The following is a 17392-nucleotide window of genomic DNA, read 5'->3' as shown; positions in this document are numbered from 1 at the left end:
TGTGTTTGGCGTATACGAGTATATGCCATGTGTACATATATACATCTCTTTTGTGGGTTATAAATCAGTGACTGTCCTGGAGCCTGATGCTTGGTAAAGCTTCCAATTCTGCTGATCTGAGAAGTCTGAAGGAATCCCCTGAGGAATTAAGAAAGGAAAAAAAAACTATCCAAAAATATTTCCTCTTGCTAAAAAGAAAAAGAACCAGTGGGCTTTGGAGATAACACATGCCATGTTTAGATGCACCCTTGTGACTCAGTGAGTAACAGTGATGCTATCCATTTGAAGCAGGTTGAGGAAGTGAAAGGCTTGCAATTAAGTCCAGGATAAAGCATAAGCTGATTCAGCAGGCTGAGTGATGCTTGAAGTGTCGGTGGGTAGTCTCTGGGAAGCCATGATAGAAGCAACTACAGTAAAAAAAAAATGGCAGGAAAGATCTCTACCGTTTTGGAGTGGCCATGGGTCTTTAAGCATTTTCAGTTCCCCTGACAAATATGTATTTCTTGCTACTGGGTCATGATGGGGATTTAAGACCTTAACATGACTGTAAATAGCTATGTAACCTGAACCTCTATGTGACTTTGGAATTATCTGATTCCCAAAGTCATATGTAGTAGAATTAATGTCAACTTAAGGTATTTGGGAAGGTTTAAGAAGTATGTGTTCTAAGGCAGAGTCTCATCAGGTAACCTTGGGTAACTTGGAACTTGCTGTATAGACCAGGTTGGCCTCAGACTCAGAGATCCACCTGCCTCTTGTCTTCAATGTCTTGGGATTAAGGGGGTGTGCTGCTATTCTTGACTGGTTTAAGAAGTCAAGGAGTGCATTGCATTGGCATTGCTGTATGGGATTCTTCTGCTGCCTTGGTGCCTCCTGCTGCCTTGGTGCCTCCGGCTGCAGTGGCAGCTCCTGCTGCAGAGACTCTTCCTGAGGCACCAGCCCTTCTCTTTTTGTTCCGATGGAAGTTCATACAGATGCTCATGAGCAATTATTTGGTATTCATTGACAAAGCAGGATCGATCTTGCCTGATATGTGCTTTCCCAGGAGGTGGGTACTATCTGGAAGTGGATTTTTGTAGTGTGCTTGTACTCTATGTTGGCAACGACAGAGTAAGTACAAAAGGATAGGTTCAGTGAATGTAACTATACTTAGGTTCTCCTTCAGCCATGGAAAAGGGCGGTTACAGGTATGAATTAGGTCATTCATGGATAAATACCATTGCTTCTTTCAGGGACTCATAGGACTTGTGACAGACATGTAGAGAAAAGATATAACAATGAATCCTCAAAATGAGGCTCTAAGGGGAAAACACTTGCTCCACCTGTCAAGCCTTATAGAAGGCTACCTTTTATCCTGAAGTTTAGGAGGGCAAGATGACCCTATCTGTGGGCAGCATTTAGCTTTTTCCCAGATACTCCAGTGTTTGCAAAATGAGCCATAAATCAAGTTGCTACGATGGCCATGATGGAGGTTAAATGTGGGCTCAACAGTGGTAAGGAGCTTGTCCTTACTGTTAACCTGACTTGTGCTGCTGATAGATAGATCCTCAGCCTGCTGATATCAGGAGCCATGTCCAAGTCATTAGAGATAGACTCCTGCTGGCAGGTTGATGATGTCAGACCACTTACATCAAGAGGACATAGACTTCTGCCTTTCCTGGAGGAGACACGATTCTAGACACACATTTGCTGTCCCTGCCTATAGAATTCTCCAGGCTCAGCATCTGTGGACTTAACTAATGCCTTATTTGCCACATGGCATTCCACATGATATTGTTTTTAATGGAGGAACTAATTTTACAATGGCAAAGTATGGTAATACTTTCATGCTTATGAGATCCGCTGGCCTTCTGTGCTGCAGCTCACGGAAGCATCTGTTTTATAGAATGGTACCAGGCTCAGCACGGGCAAGTGTGTCTGCAGGGAGAGCGAATCTGCGTGAAGAGCTGTCTTATGAAGTGCATCGTGTCCTTTGACCCCGTGGCCAATCCACAAGGCGTGTTCTCCTCTAGCTAGAACGCACTTGTGCAGGAGCCAAGAGGGCACAAGGAATGGTGGCGTCTTGCAGCATTTGTCCCGATCACCATATTCCTCATAGACAGCTGCGAACACTTGCTTTCCATGTCTGCAGCTTCGAGTTGTTGCTTTACTGATCCATTTTCTAGCGAAAAGAGTTTGTTTTAACGGACACTACAATGTGTGGATGTTCTTATGCTCTCCCGATGTCACTAAACCAAGGGGTGAAGGGAAGTTGTGTGCTGTCTAGAGCAGCCGCTCTTCTAGTAGGTTTATTGCTTTAAAATAGGATCAGTAAAGTGTACGTGGGACCCAGGGGAAATCTTCAGGGATTCTGGTGGCATTTTCATGCTAGTAAAACCCTAGGTAGAAAATGTTAGTATTTCTAACAGTCAGGGATGCTAAGGGTTCAGAGCTCTCCTAAATAAAGTTTTGGGTTATTGCCTAAGGTCAAAATGATGACCAACTGCAAAGATGGTGGAGGACAAAAGGCATGCAGACCAAAGGGCATGCGATAAGTTATGCATTGATAGTTGTGGTAGCCATTCACACTTCCTTATGGCTACGCATGTATGTCTTCATTCATCTATATGACACAATGAACAACTTCCATTCCCACTTTTAAGATACACTGATGGTGATGGTGGTATTAACCAGGGTTATATCAAGATAATGAAACACCTGAAGTGGTTAACCCATAGATAGTCAACGTTTGTTTGATTGATGTTTCTGGAGCTTCCAGTCCATAACTGGGTACCCCAATGCTTTGAGCCAGTGGTCAGGGCAGCCCACCATGGCATGAGTGCAGGGGGAGGCAAACCATTCACATCATGAGTCAGTAATGAGAGAAACAAGAGAACAATACAGTTGCCTTCAAGGCACACCCCCAGTGACATGACCTAAAAACCTGATAGTAGGTTCTATCTCCCAACAGAGTCATCATGGACACTATTATTCAGACTTCCCTAAAGGAACAGAACACACATATGCGCGCACACACACAGAACTGTTTCTACATCTATGTACTAAAGAAAAAAGAACGGGCATTAAGAACTCGCTTTGAAGATCAGGCTGACCTTGAACTCACTGAGATTCACCTGTCTCTGCCTCCTGAGTACTGGGATAAAAGGCGTGCACCATCACTGCCCGCTCTAGTCTTATCATTTTTAAAAGAAGACCAAGAGAATTTCAATATTTTCCTTAAGTTCATCATCAAAGAATCTGCCCAGGACTCCAGGCCCCCAGTGCTTTCTGGCACACCCGTGGCTTCTGAGTTGGTCACTGTCAGAAGATCAGAAAGGGGATTGCGAGACCTGAGCGCATGGATAGGGGAGAAGAGGGGCTTACAAGGCCAAGTAGGGAGGTGCTGGGGTGTGGGGGGGTGCGCCTCTAAATAGAAACATTGCCTTGCTCGCAGATTTCCCCAGTAGTTCTTCATTTTCAGCTCCATGTTGTTTTCTTTATGTGTCTGTTTCATGGCAGCTGGGTCCCCCACAGCCTTCTGTTGCTAAAGACACAGCCCAGAGTTATGCAGTAAGCAATAGCAGACCTAGAGCAAACCGCTGGGGGAGGCCAGACAAACCCTCTGAAAGCCCATCAGTGCATCCTAGCAGGGCCAGGGGAGATCTTCCTGGGAAGGAAGGTAAGCCTTGCTAAGGCATCCACAGTCTCCAGAAGTTGTGGAGAACAGAGTGATCCTTTAGGAAGGGTGGTTTTGTGGAAATATTTGTTCTGTGAGAGACAGGTGCTAGAGTCGAGAACAAAGTAAGGAGGTGGGTAGTTCTGGTGACAGTGTCAGGGAGGGTGGCCTGGGGGAGCCTCCCTGGGGTGTCTGAGGGGTTAGGAGCTCATCTCTCTGCACCACTATTTCCACTTTTGCTCTGATAAACAGTGTGAGGCAGGAGTGTGGCTAATACTTTTTGTGTGTCATCTCACTTAGTATCTCCATATTCCGGAGGGATTAAAGAAATCACCCAAAGTCAGAAAAAGACCAAGTCCCAAGTGATCACAGGACTGGGACTTGAATTTGATTACAACCCATGCTTCCAATCACTGCTGCATAGAATCAGTGGCTTTCTTCTGCCTTTTGGGCCTCCACCCCCTAGCAGGAAGGCCCCCGCTTTCCATTATAAAGCTCAGAGAAAGACCATCTTGGAGGTGCTGTGTGTTAGCCCATGATGGGGTGTTCCCTCTCTGGCCTACTAACGTGTGTTTCACTTGTTTGATGCACTCAGTTAAAACAGAAAAAGAAATAAAAGAATAGGAGGGAGAAGTAAAAGAAAAAGAATGAAGAGAGAGAGAGAGACTGTCTCTGGGTGATCATGTGACTCACCTTATCTTGGACTCTAAGCTTTGAAGGTTTAACTTATCTTTGTCTATGTTCCCCTCCTGCCTGACAATAGAGAGATAGAATGCATTAATATAGTTTGTGAAATATTAACAGAAAGGCAGTGTCGCGTTGAGGAGAGATCAAGTGACCTAGGATATGAATTTGGCTCCCAGTTTACTTGCCTACCGTGTTTGAGGACTCAGACCTCTGTCACCTCATATGTGACTCAGATGTGTCAGTAAGACCTCACCAGTAAGACCCTCACTGGTAAGACCCTCTTGGTCAATGAAAAACAAGTGTGGAAATTGCCATGAACTTACTAAAAATGGAAAGCTAGGTGAGTGATCAGCTAGGTGTAATGGTACACACCTGTAACCCCAGCACACTGGAGGCTGAGGCAGGAAGATCTTGAGTTTGAGGATAGCCTGGGCTACCTAGACGAGCTAAAGGCCACACCATAACCAAAGAAAGAAAGAGGAACAACATCCCTATAGAACGGCAGCAAACGTTGTGTAGAGTTGTGTTGGTGAAGTTAAGATGATGTAGATCGTAAACCAAGTTGAATTCTTAGTCCGGCCTAGCTCCCCCTCTTAGTGGACCAACCTTCAGGCTGGAGAGGAGCAGGTCACCGTTCAAGCTCCATTTCTGTGCTGGCGTTTTACGATACTCACCAAGTGTGTTGAGTAGCGAAGCAACTTAAAATGTAAGTAGTTTAACTAAAGCTATAAAATACGCCCGTTTTGGTTTTAGCAAAGCTGGAAGTATTTCTCCCGAGTTACTCATGTTTTATGTATTTTAAAAGATAAAACAGACAAGAACGAGTAGTGGCGTCTGTCCTGCACATTTTCCTCTGCTGACGTCCTCAGGATATCCTTTCGTTATTATTTTTCAGATCACATACATCTGAGAATTAAAGGATAAATGCTTCATTAACTGCCACACAGCTTTCTGGATGCCCTGGAGCAAAGAAAGGTGGGAAGAATCGGGAGCACGGGTCCCCAGCTTATAGCTTTTCTGTTCCTAGTGGAGAGTGTTGTTGACAAGGGGCCCCAGCTCTCACCAAGCTAAAGACTTGTTGCGTCATCAGAGCCCAGTCGTGGCCATGGTGAGCCCTCAGCCTCCAACTCACTCGATTTACTCATTTGTTCATTTTGTGCATAGACAGGAGACTTATTTTTGAACATTTCAAGGGAACCTGGACTGTCCTGCAAGACGGCGTCATTCGCCTTAAAGAAGCGAGACACGAGAGTGTTGAGCAGGCTTTGAGAAGCAGGCAGATTTGTAGCAGAAGCTGCCTTTGATGGAGCGCACTGCAGCAGCATTGTGGGTGTTGAGGAGGGAGCCGGTCCAGCTCTGGATTACAACCAGACATTATCTGTGGTTTTCTGTGATGAAGACAACGCACAGTTTCTTCTGCTCCGCTAGTCAGCACTTGTTAAGATTTCCTTGCAGGGCCCTTGGAAAGCAGATAGGACGATGCTCAGGGGCCCCTTGGGTGGGCAGAGAGCAGCGAAACTGGCTCCGTAGTATGTGCCTGTGGATTTCACGGCTACCCAGCACATGCAATTGCTTTCCATTCTGAAACAGTTGTGTTTTTTTTTTTTTTTTTTGTGATCCTACTGGAATGCTCCTCATGCCGTCTCTGCTTGCTCCAATTCTATTTATTGTTGCTGTGCAGCTTGGATACTCGCTGCCCTGGTCTAGACCATATAACAAAAGATTGGGTGACTTTTAAATACTAGAACGTCATTGCTGTTCATTCCAGAGGATCGGAAAATTGCTTGCATGGTAAGGTGTTACCAGAGCCCTCTGGGTGGCAGATGGTGAGCTTCTTGTTTTATTCAGTATGTCAGGAAGATGAGAGAGACGTCTTTGAAGACCCTTGTTATGAAGATGTTTATGTCAGTGGCGTGGACTTCATCCTCAGTTCCAAGGGTCCCACTTTTTAGTCCCATCATGTTAGAAGTAAGAATTTCTCTGGACAGTGGTGGTGCACACCTTTAATCCCAGCACTTGGGAGGCAGAGGCAGGTGGATCTCTGTGAATTCAAGACCAGTCTGGTCTACAAGAGCTAGTTCCAGGACAGGTACCAAAATTAAATAGAGAAACCCTGCCTCAAAAATCAAAAGCAAAAACAAACAAAACAAAAAGAAGTAAGAATTTCAACACTTGGATTTTAGGAGTATGCAGACATTCAGTTCATTTTATACCCCTTGTAAAAGCCCCTTTTTGTGGAAGCTTTCTTTCCTGTGAACTTGCCCATTAATAAATGTGTTGTTGCATGCTGGGCTCCGCACCTCTATGGTCTGGTGATGTTGGCATTCATTTGCTTTCTTTTCCTTTCCTTGTTGATTCTAAGTGCTGGAGGCATGGGTCTGTGTCTTCTGCTTACCTCACTGCTGGACAACGGCATCCTCTCTCTGTCTCGGCTATCACGGACTCGGCCCCATTCTTCATCATTTCTTGTGTTGACGCTGTTGGTGCCTTCTTGGTTCACACTTGAATTATGTTCCAAAACATCTTCATAAGACGAGGATCTGTTCTTGCTGAATTTTGGCAAAATGTATGAATACAAACATGCTCCCCTCTGGTATCTTTTGTTCTATATTGCATCCTTCCTACAAAGACCCTGATCATCTCACCTTGTTGAACCATTTACTTTTCCAGGGATATTCCAGGATCGTTCCTATCTCTTTGATGTTAATCCCACTGCCGGGAAGACCTTTTCCAGACTTGATTGCCTAGAAAATGATCATATTTGGAAATTGAACACAAACATTACTTGCTTGGATCTTTGTGGAAATCTTAGTAAAACTAATGACAAGTGTTACAGAGGTTCCTTTTATAGTATGTGCTGGTTTGAATGAGAGTGGCCCTCACAGACGCATATTTGAATATTTGGGGTGTGTGGCCTTGTTGGAATATGCATGGGCTTGTTGGAGGAAGTATGTTGTTGAGGGTGGGCTTTGAGGTTTCAAATGCTTGAGTCAGGCCCAGTGTCTCTCTCTCTTCCGGCTGCCTGCTGATCCAGATATAGAACTCTTGGTTCCTTCTCCAGCACCGTGTCTGCCTGTGCACTGCCGTGCTTCCCACCAGGAAGACAATAGACCAAACCTCTGATCTTGTAAGCCAACCCCACTTAAATATTTTCCCTTATAAGAGTTGCTGTGGTTATGGTGTCTCTTCACAGTGATGGAAATCCTAAGACATAATAAATATCTTATACAAAAATTACATGAGACAACGCATCTAAAGAGCTTAATATAGTACTTGGCTCTAAGACTATCTCTACATGTCTATTATTTTTCTTAAAAACTATAATAGTAGGCATTCCCTATTTTAAAAAAAGTCACCATTGGAATTGCCTATTATTGCCTCATAGTTCAATGTTTGATCCTTTCTTGACTTATTTTATAAACTATCTCCCAGTTACTTCAGCCCATTGTGTTATTATTGACTGTTGCTCTGTTCTATTTCATAAGAAGAGAGAAGGAAAGAAGAAATGGGGAGCCATTACATTAATTTTTGAGCTGGCCACACCTGGGTAGCAGACAGACATATCCAGCAGCTCTTGATTTCCCCCCTAAACAGGGTAACCATTCTCAGTGCCCCTGTTCTGGTTAATTAGAACATTATTGGTCACTGATCCTGGGGTCAAGTCAAAGGAAGTCAGAGAACTTAGTGGCAGCCTAGCTGGAGGATTGTTCCCTCAACATGGATCCTGACAAAAAAAGACCCACGAGATTCTCCCTTTTGAGAATTTGCTGAGATAGGCAGAGACAAGTGGTTAATGTGATGACAGCAATAAAAAAATGTGACTGATAGTTTCTAAGTCACAGAGCCACCATGTCCCAGTGCTGAGGGATATACCCAGAAAGTTGTCCTGACTTATCAGGCACAGGAAAAGTTCCTATCACACATTTAACTCTCACAAGCACTTTCCTCACAGTTATATTCATTTCTGTTTTTAGAGGTGAGAAACCGAGACGCCAAGGAGCACAGGCTCACAGCTAATGACTCACTCATACACAGTTAACGGCAAAGGTTGAATCTGTCATTATTTTTTATTTTTAGCAAATACCAATCAGAGGAGAAAAATAATCACCAATATCACCCAACTACAAACCCCGTGACCCTAAAACAGTTGTTTGCCTATAAGATATATTGGTACAATAGTGGCAGAAATGTTATGGGAATAACCAATAATTGTAGTAGGAGGCTGCTTGTTTGTTCCTGGCTGCTCAGCCCCCGAATAATCATCCAGACATAACAGGACTGATGCATACATGGGATCCCAGAGACTGGCAGTATGGCCAAGACCTGCATAGGTTCAAGCCAGGTGTGGTTCCAGCACTGATGGGGGGAGTTATTTACCCCCATCAAGGAGGTTATTTTCTGGGGGAAAGGAAGATCAGTGGTGTTAGAGTACTAATGGATGTTTATATGTGCTGGAAGGCCAGATACTGAGCTGTGATAAATGCAGAGGCATCAAAAGGTGAGCATCTTCCACTTGTAGGGATTCAGCTAAGAATAAGAGCCCAAAGAATAGGAAACAGGATAGGATACAGCTCACCGGAAACATCTCAGAAACTTTAGCAAATAAAAGCAAACACTCATCAACCAACAAACCAACCGATGGACCCCCAGACAATCCACCTGGCGCTGAAACTGGAAGAGAGCTCCAGGGCTGTTGCTTTCTCGGAATACAGGAACAAGTTTGCCAGGGCCACAAGGAAATTCACAGCAGATCACAGGATGATCTCCACCCACTGCAGTGCTGGAAAGAGCAAGGCCTGGAGGTGCTTGGTGGCAGTGGAGGCACTACCCAAAGCACTTAAGAGTAGCTCTTTTGTTGAAGAGGTTAACAAGATGGGCACTCAAAATGGCTGCCCCTCTCTCCACCTTTCTTGTGTCAATGAGAAGCAGGCTCGCAGTGGGATGGTTTGAGATAACCTAGGCCAGACCGCAGAGCTGGAGAAAGGGAGAGATGAAGGATCCAACTGCCCCAGCCTAGGTTTACTCTTGATAAAGCCCATTTACTGGAGCAGGACGTTGTGGACTTCTCTCCTCTCATCCCGAACAGGGTGAACTTTGACTCAGTAAGCAGTGGCTGGCAAAACGTGCGATGCTTTCACGAAGATGTCTGACTTAGCTAAAATTAGTGCCGTGTAATCATGACTTCATGTTGCCCAATATAATCCGCCTTGTAAAGAGGGGATGAGGGCTTTTCAGGCAGATTTTAGCAGCATCATCAAGAAGGGTTTGCAATCAGCACTCAATCATGCCTCCTCGGGGAGAGGAGCTGAGTGTGGTTCACACAGATGACATACAACTCCCCAATCCTCTCCATTTGATTTTGATTAATGTCTGCATCTTGCTGCAAGGCAGGTGTTCCTAGTGCTCTGGGAATTCAGATCATTTCAGCCTCAGTACCGAAGGCCCAAACAAGGCTGGAACCATCTCTCGAGGTCTGGGAAGGCAAGCCGTTTCCTCCAGAGGGAGTGGGAAGGAATCCTTCCCAGCTGTCCTTGCGGTGACAGAGAGAGTGCGTTAATTGTCACGATCACATAAAACATCACTGCACCACCAGAGTGGAGTGGCTTGCCTCTTTCTTCTTCAGAGAGGGCTAAGCATCCTGCTTAGATGAACACATACCCCAGAGGGCATGAGATTTGAGGATGCAGAGATCTTTTCTTTGTGGTGACATTGAAAAGATTTAAGTTTAAAAATAATGAATATACTTATTTTTCAACAGTTTCAAGCAGGTAAACAGTGCATTTTGATCATATGCACCCCAAAGCTCCTCTCTCACCCTCCCCAGGCACCCCAAACACATCCGCGTCTTCCTTTTGTGTTCTTCCCTCTCTTTTGTTGATACCCAATGTGTTCAATTAGTGCTGCCTGGAATGTTGACTGATCTTGTTGATGACACCAAATGCAGCTAATCATAGCTGTAGTGAGATCACGGGCGCAATGCCCATGTCATGTCCTGAAGACAGGGTTTCACAGAACCCCTCCGTGTCCCCAGGCTTTTACACCCTCTATACCTCTCCTGAAAAATTCCCCAAGCCACTGAAACCGAGCAGCTTTTGAGTCAGATAACTGGTTTCGAATGTCACCCCACATGCCTGGGAGGGTACAGGCAGTCTTCAAGCCAAGTGTCTGTGTGGAATGGTGGGGCATGTAGCTCAGTGAAGAACACTCTCCTACCACACACCAGGCCCTGAGCTAGATTCCCAGCATCACAGGAAGAAATGTAACCTAGTTGTCAGGTAATTAAATAAAGTGAAGCATTGCTTTCCTTCTTTATTCTGGATCACCATGAAGGAATAGAGTGGGTGCTCTACAATGCTATTACGCTGATATGAAGAATTATTGACAGGGCTGCGGAGATGCTCAGTTGGTAAACTGTCTGGTAGACACGCATGAGAACCTGAGTTCACTTCCTCATTACCTACATCAAAGCCAGGTGTGCTGGGTAGAGGGGAACACAGGCTGGATCCTCTGAGGTCCATGGTCAGATATTCTAGCCAATCAGTGAATTCAAGATTTTGTGAAGGACTCTAGCTCATAAAACAGGTAGGGAGTGATAGAGGAAGACACTCAGTGCCAATCCTGAACTTTCACATGTGTGCACAACCATGTTTACATGCACACACACATACACACAGAGAGAGACAGAGATAACTACACGACATTTGCTTGGTTTATTTTATCAATAAACAAAAATCTAGAACTAACATGGACTGCAAGTTAGTACATAACTAACTGAACATAAACCTGAATCACCATCCTGGAAAAAGATAAAAGTTCACGAAGGAGGTCTATGAAAAAAACACACCGCAGATACTTATGAGTTGAGTGAACATTCGTACCTGAAATTGTCACCTATCAAAAGTGAAAGATACTGAGTGGCTCGCCAATAGACTGATGATGGTAGAACGCTTACCTGGCAAGTACAAGCGTGGCACTGGGTGTCCTTTACCATAACTTTCCAGTCTGGGGAGATGGCTTAGCTGGTCAGCTGCTTGCTCTGAATGTATAAGAATCTGAGCTTAATCCCTTACAACCCACTTAAATGCAACCCACATAAAAGCTTTTGGGATCTTAAAGCTAATTAATTTAGTTAATTAAGCAAATTAATCTTGAAGTTTACTATGTCTGTGCATCGAATTTCCTGCCCACATGAGCTCACCCAACTCTATTCTCAGTTCATGGAGACTCACACATCTCCACAGCACTGCAAAGAGCGAGTCAAAGCATTTTAACAGGGTAGAGTATACTCAACTCCCGTTTGGTGACTTTCGGCAGATGACGATTTCAGATATGAATGTTCATTCAAGTCATAAGTATATATGAAGCATTTTCTTCATAGACCTCTCTCATAGAATCTTATCTATTTTTCCAGGATGATGAATGTATGCTTATGCCCAGCTAGTTACAGACCAGATTGTATTCTAGTTAGTCCCATCCAGCTTTTTTTTATTGATAAAATAGATCAGGGCACAATGCATCAAATGACCAACACTAGCAACAGCAACTGGTCCATAATGCCTGCAGTTAGCTTCTCTGCAAGGATGCCTGCGTCTATTCAAGTTTCCATTGTACGAGTCCTTGAGAGCGCTGGCTCTCCAAGATGCTCCTTGTACCGCGGAAGCTTTTGGGTTCTTGTCAATGGCTCCTTTCCCTCTCCACGCACCTCTGGGTTGTCAAGCAGCTTATCTCTGTCAGGAGTGGCAGCCCCAGTGGCATGCTTCAGGTTACCCTTCTAATCACGATTCTACATGGCTTCTCCAAGCAAACAGTGAGCCCTACTTGACTCGGGCCAAGAGCTCTATTGATTACTAACTTCAGACAAACATCTGGTTTTCATTACCCGTGGTAGCAGACCAAAGCGGGTTGCTGTTCTGGCTGGTGTGGTCACTCAACAAGCATCAGGACCAGCTATAAAGAAAATTTAACATATCCTGTAATTACAGTCTGCCCAGCATAGAGGGGCTGAGGAATCTGCAGATCTGATTTCAGGGTGGGGAAAAATGTTTATTGTATCTGTCCTACACATTTATTTACTCAGAGGTCAGAGGCCTGCTGAAATATGGCCACCCCTAGCCCTGATGCTCCTGCAAGGGCAGAGCAGCTTCTTGTTTAGGTCAGGAAGCTCCGGCGAGGCTCCAGGCAGATGGTCCCTAATGCTTTTACAGACTTCGGAATTTGGCCTGATGGAAATGGACGAGTGGATCTTGTCTGGAGTAAACAAATCCCTTACCCTCCACAGCGCCACAGGCCCTTTCCTGGCCCTCTCCTCACCCTTCTGATAGTGCCTTTGGGGACTGTTAACTGTCCCCTCCTGGCTGCAGGGAGACTGAAGCAGCAGATGGACACTGGGCCCCTGAGCACATTTCTCCTGCACTCTTCTAGCTCCTGTGGGTTAGTGCAACAAAGGAGCCGGGGTTTGAGTTGTTAAGGCTCAGGAAGCATTTGTGTCCTCAGCCAGTTAGATGAGGAAGAACGTCCTCCCCACTGTTTCTCCGATCAGGAAAATCCTAATGCAGTCTTTCCCGCCAATCTTTAGGGTGTTTTTTTCCCTCAGTGTTTTAGGCAGTCTGGCCTCAAAATTGTAGTGACAGTTGCTACAAGGACCCTAAAATAGTGTATTATTATTATTGATGATGCTTTTTCATGTTGCTTTGACAAAATCAGCTCAAGGAAGGGTTTCTTTAGGTTTCCAGTTTGGTGGTACAGTCTGTTGGGGCAGGGAAGGTGTGGCGTGTGAGGCAGTTGGTGACATTGCATCTGCAGTCAGGGAGCAGAGAGACACGCGAATGTTGGAGCTCAGGACACTTCCCCCAGCTCATGGGATGGGGCCACACACTTTAGGTGGCTTTAGCTCCTCAGTTAGGACTGCCTGGAAGTGCTCTTGTGTGTGTGTGCTCCTAAGGTTATGTGTTTCCTGGCAATCCTAAATCTAGTCAAGTTGATAATGAAGATTAGCCATCACCAACAGGAACCATAAAAAGTCACGAACACTGGCTGCTCTCACAAAGGACACCGTTTCAGATCCTGATACCCACACGGTGGCTCACAACCATTTGTATTTCCAAACCAACACCCTCTTCTGACCACCATGTGTACTAGGCATACATATGGTGCACATACATACATGCAGGTAAAACACCCATACATGTAAAATAAATACATCTTATAAAGGGCAGGTAAACTATACACTCTAGTGTTCAAATGCACTAAACTCTATGGCTGAGACATTTGTGGAGAAAGGAGAGGAAACCAATCTAAGGGTTTGTAAGGTAGACTGGAAACTGGGAATCAAAACAACTCAGTATGGGAGGATCACGTATGTGTAGGGGAGGATCACATGTGTGCATGGGAAGTACATGGGAGGATCACACATGTGCAGGGGAGGTACATGGGAAGTACATGGGAGGATCACACAAGCGCAGGGGAGGTGCATGAGAGGATCACACATGTGCAGGGGAGGTACATGGGAAGTACATGGGAGGATCACACATGTGCAGGGAAGGTGTATGGGAGAATCATGCATGTGCCAGGGAGGAGCTGACAAGGCCGATTTTACATACAACTATAAAGCAGAGAGACCTCTCCTTTTTTTATCCCCAAGTTTCTTTGACTGTCTCTTAAAAACTGGATGAGTATGATCAAATAAAAGTTTAAAGGTTTTATTTTTTTATTTTTAACTGTATGTACATATGTATGTCTGTGAGGAACCATGTGTACAAGAGTGCAGGTGCCAACAGAGGTCAGACGCATCAAATTCTCCCTCCCCTCCCCCCAAGCCTGGAGTTACAGGTTGCGGGAGCTGCCTGGCATGGCTCCTGGGAACCAAACTTGGGTCCTCTGCGAGAGCAATATGTGGTTTTAATCACTGAGACACCTCTCTAGCCCCTCAAAGAGAAATTTAAATGTCATATTTCTGAAGAGAAAATTTCATGTATTACTAGGCTGGTTAGGGAAGTTTGGGAGCAAACAGTGTTCTCACGTAGAGAGAGGTTAACCACCAAAGAGTGAGAGCCATGGAGGAAGTAAGATCTGGAAGCTGGCCAATCAGTCATTGGCAAGCATGAGGGAAAAGCTTTACCCTAGTCTCTGGTAAACATTTATTATTATTATTATTATTATTATTATTATTATTATTATTATTAATTTTTATTACAGATGATGCAGGCTGCCACGGGGAGGAGACTGGGATTCAGTTATCAGGTCTTCTGTGAAAGACAGCCAGTTGAGCATGATGGTGCACCATTGTAGTCCCAGCTCTCAGGATGCTGAGTCAGGAGGATCATGAGTTCAAGGTCAACCTGAGCTACATAGTGAGACCTCGGTCTAAAGCTTGCCCTCACCACTGAAAAACACTTTAAACAAGCAAAACAACAACAATAAAAAGATACTATTACCATCTGGATTCAAGGATGGTGTTTGACAAAATGCTGGAAGATTGGGCTGATGCTGAGACCAACCAGAGGAAAGAGGCCAAATACTGCAGTTGGAGGAGGAGGGGGAGAGGAAGAGGAGAGAGAGTGCTTGGAGATAGTCATCTCTGACACCTCCAGTACCTCTGAAACCATCCCTGTAGGCGACTGCCTTCGTCATCTATGAACATTTGAAAGAGAAAGCTATGAGACACAAGGTGGTCATAGAAATGCGGGTCCATCCCCTGGTGTTGGCACATGAGAGAAGAGGTGTTGGAGCCATTCTAGTTTGGGAAATAAGAGGTCTTCTAATTTCATCTCTTCCATAGCAGTAATTGTGAATATTGCAGAACCTTTGGAATTCCTCTATCATTAAACAAAGAAAGCATGCTTCCCCTGGAGATGCATCAAGGAAACATTGTTCATGAACATAAGTATGATCATGGTGCACGAAATTGTTCCCCTGTGAAAAGCATTCAAGTATTTATAATATTATAAACACTCTTGATAAAGTGAGAAAATACAGCATAGCTAGTGTATTAGTTTCCTGATGCTGTGTAACAAATATCCCTAGATTTAGTCATCCGAAACACTGCCCTTTATTAACTTATATTGTCAGAATTCAGAGACAGAGTAACTCACTTCTCTCTTCATAGTCTCACAAGGCGTAAGCCAGAAAATCCTCTGGCCTGACTTCTCTCTCAAAATCCCTTCCCAAGCACATTAGGATTGTTGCTAGGGTTGGGTTTATAGGCGTTGCGGGGATAGAGGCTTTGTTTTCCTGCTGGCTTTGGGCTGAGGACCACTTCCTTCTCCCAGAGCCTGCCCATTCACATGTGGCTTGTTGGCTTTTTTTTTTTTTTGGTCAGGGTTCAACATCTTGGTTCATCTGCTCCTCTCAAGGACTCCTATGATAAATTCAGACTTCATCATGGTTTATATTAATGCATGATGTGTCCCTCCGAAAGGTTAGTCCCAGCTGGTGACAGTATGTTGGGAGATTCTGGAAGCAAGTGGTGACTTAGCTGGAGGAAGTGGATCATTGGAAGCATGTCTCCTCCCCATCCACCTTTCTTTCCCCTGTGAGATTACTGACTCTCTTCCTTCCTGCCCTCCTCCACTGTGATGACCATACATTATTAAATGAAAATCCCAGTGCCGGGATGGACTACTTCCCTATGAGCTCTTGGTTAGGGAAGTCCCAGTGATCTCCCAAACAATACAGGCTATTTCCACATGCTGCTGGCTGCCCTATAGAACTAGATTATAAAATCCTATTACTGGGGCTCAGTGGGTAAGATTGGTTACTGGCCTTGCAAATCACTTAGGTTCAGTAAGCTTATGGAGGGTATTTCAAATCCAAAACATAACTACCCTGGTTTGCTTCTCTCTTGTGATAAAATACTGACCAAAACCAACCTGGGGAATAAAGGGTGGATTTGGTTTGCATGTTACAATACATCATGAAGGGAAGCCAAGGCAGGAGTTCACACAGGAACCTGGAGGCAGGAACTAAAGCAGAGACAACTGGGGAACACTGCTCATTCCCAGGCTCATGTTCAGGTAACTTTCTCCCATAGCCCAGGCCCGCCTTTCTAAGAATGGTGCCGCCTACAGTGATCTGGGCCCTTCTGTGTCAACTGCCAATCAAGACTATGCCCCACAGACATGCCCACAGGCCAATTAGATGGAGGCAATCCCTCAACCGAGGTTCCTCTCCCCAGGAATGTCAAACTGATAACTGACACTAACCATGACAGTGACATTCAGCTCCTGACCCCAAGGAACTCATATCCATTTAGAAATGGGAGGTTCATTCAGTCTCCCTCTAAGAGTCTCCATAGTCTTAACAGTCCAGCAGGAGTGGAAAGGCCGACTTCAAAATCTCCTCGGAAACTCAAAGCAAACTCTTAGCTGCGAGCCCTTGGAAATAGAGAAACAAGTCCCACACTCCCAAGATAAAATAGATGGTTACAGAAGAGTCATTTCTATTGCAAAAGGGAAGAGAGGGGCCATAGCAAGAAAGGGCGGAACCAAAGCAAGAACAAAACACAGCAGAACAAACATTCAACCCATGGTTCCACGGACAGCATCTGGGGACACACGGGCGGTGACATGCCTTGAATGTTCACAGACTGGTGCTGTGGCTGCCTGCTCCCTAACACTTTCCTTAGCTGTTAAAAGGACTCTGTGGCAGCATGGGTATAAAAGAACCTGAGCTAGCCATGCATTTTAGATTGCTTCCCACTCCACCAGCGTGATCGTATTTGGTGACTAAGAGAATGGATTTATTGGTCTGCTCTGTTACTAAGCTTGGTGATTTCCTGTAGATCTCAATTTTCTTGCTTTATTTTCCCCAAATTTACCATGTTAGTCACGCTCTTAGTCTTAAAACCCAGTTTCGCAATCCCACTCATCTGACTTGTTAAGTTTTCTTTTGGGGTTGGAAAAGCGGTTCAGAGGTTAAGAGCACTTGATGCTTTTGCAGAGGACTGGGGTTTGGTTCTCAGCCCTCACATGGCTCCTCTCCTCTCCTCTCCTCTCCTCTCCTCTCCTCTCCTCTCCTCTCCTCTCCTCTCCTCTCCTCTCCTCTCCTCTCCTC

The sequence above is a fragment of the Alexandromys fortis genome, unplaced genomic scaffold, assembly GCF_014885135.2.
Source record: "Alexandromys fortis isolate MF-2015 unplaced genomic scaffold, M_Fortis_MF-2015_v1.1 scaffold_62, whole genome shotgun sequence".
Lineage (NCBI taxonomy): Eukaryota > Metazoa > Chordata > Mammalia > Rodentia > Cricetidae > Alexandromys > Alexandromys fortis.
This window is presented reverse-complemented; position numbering follows the sequence as displayed.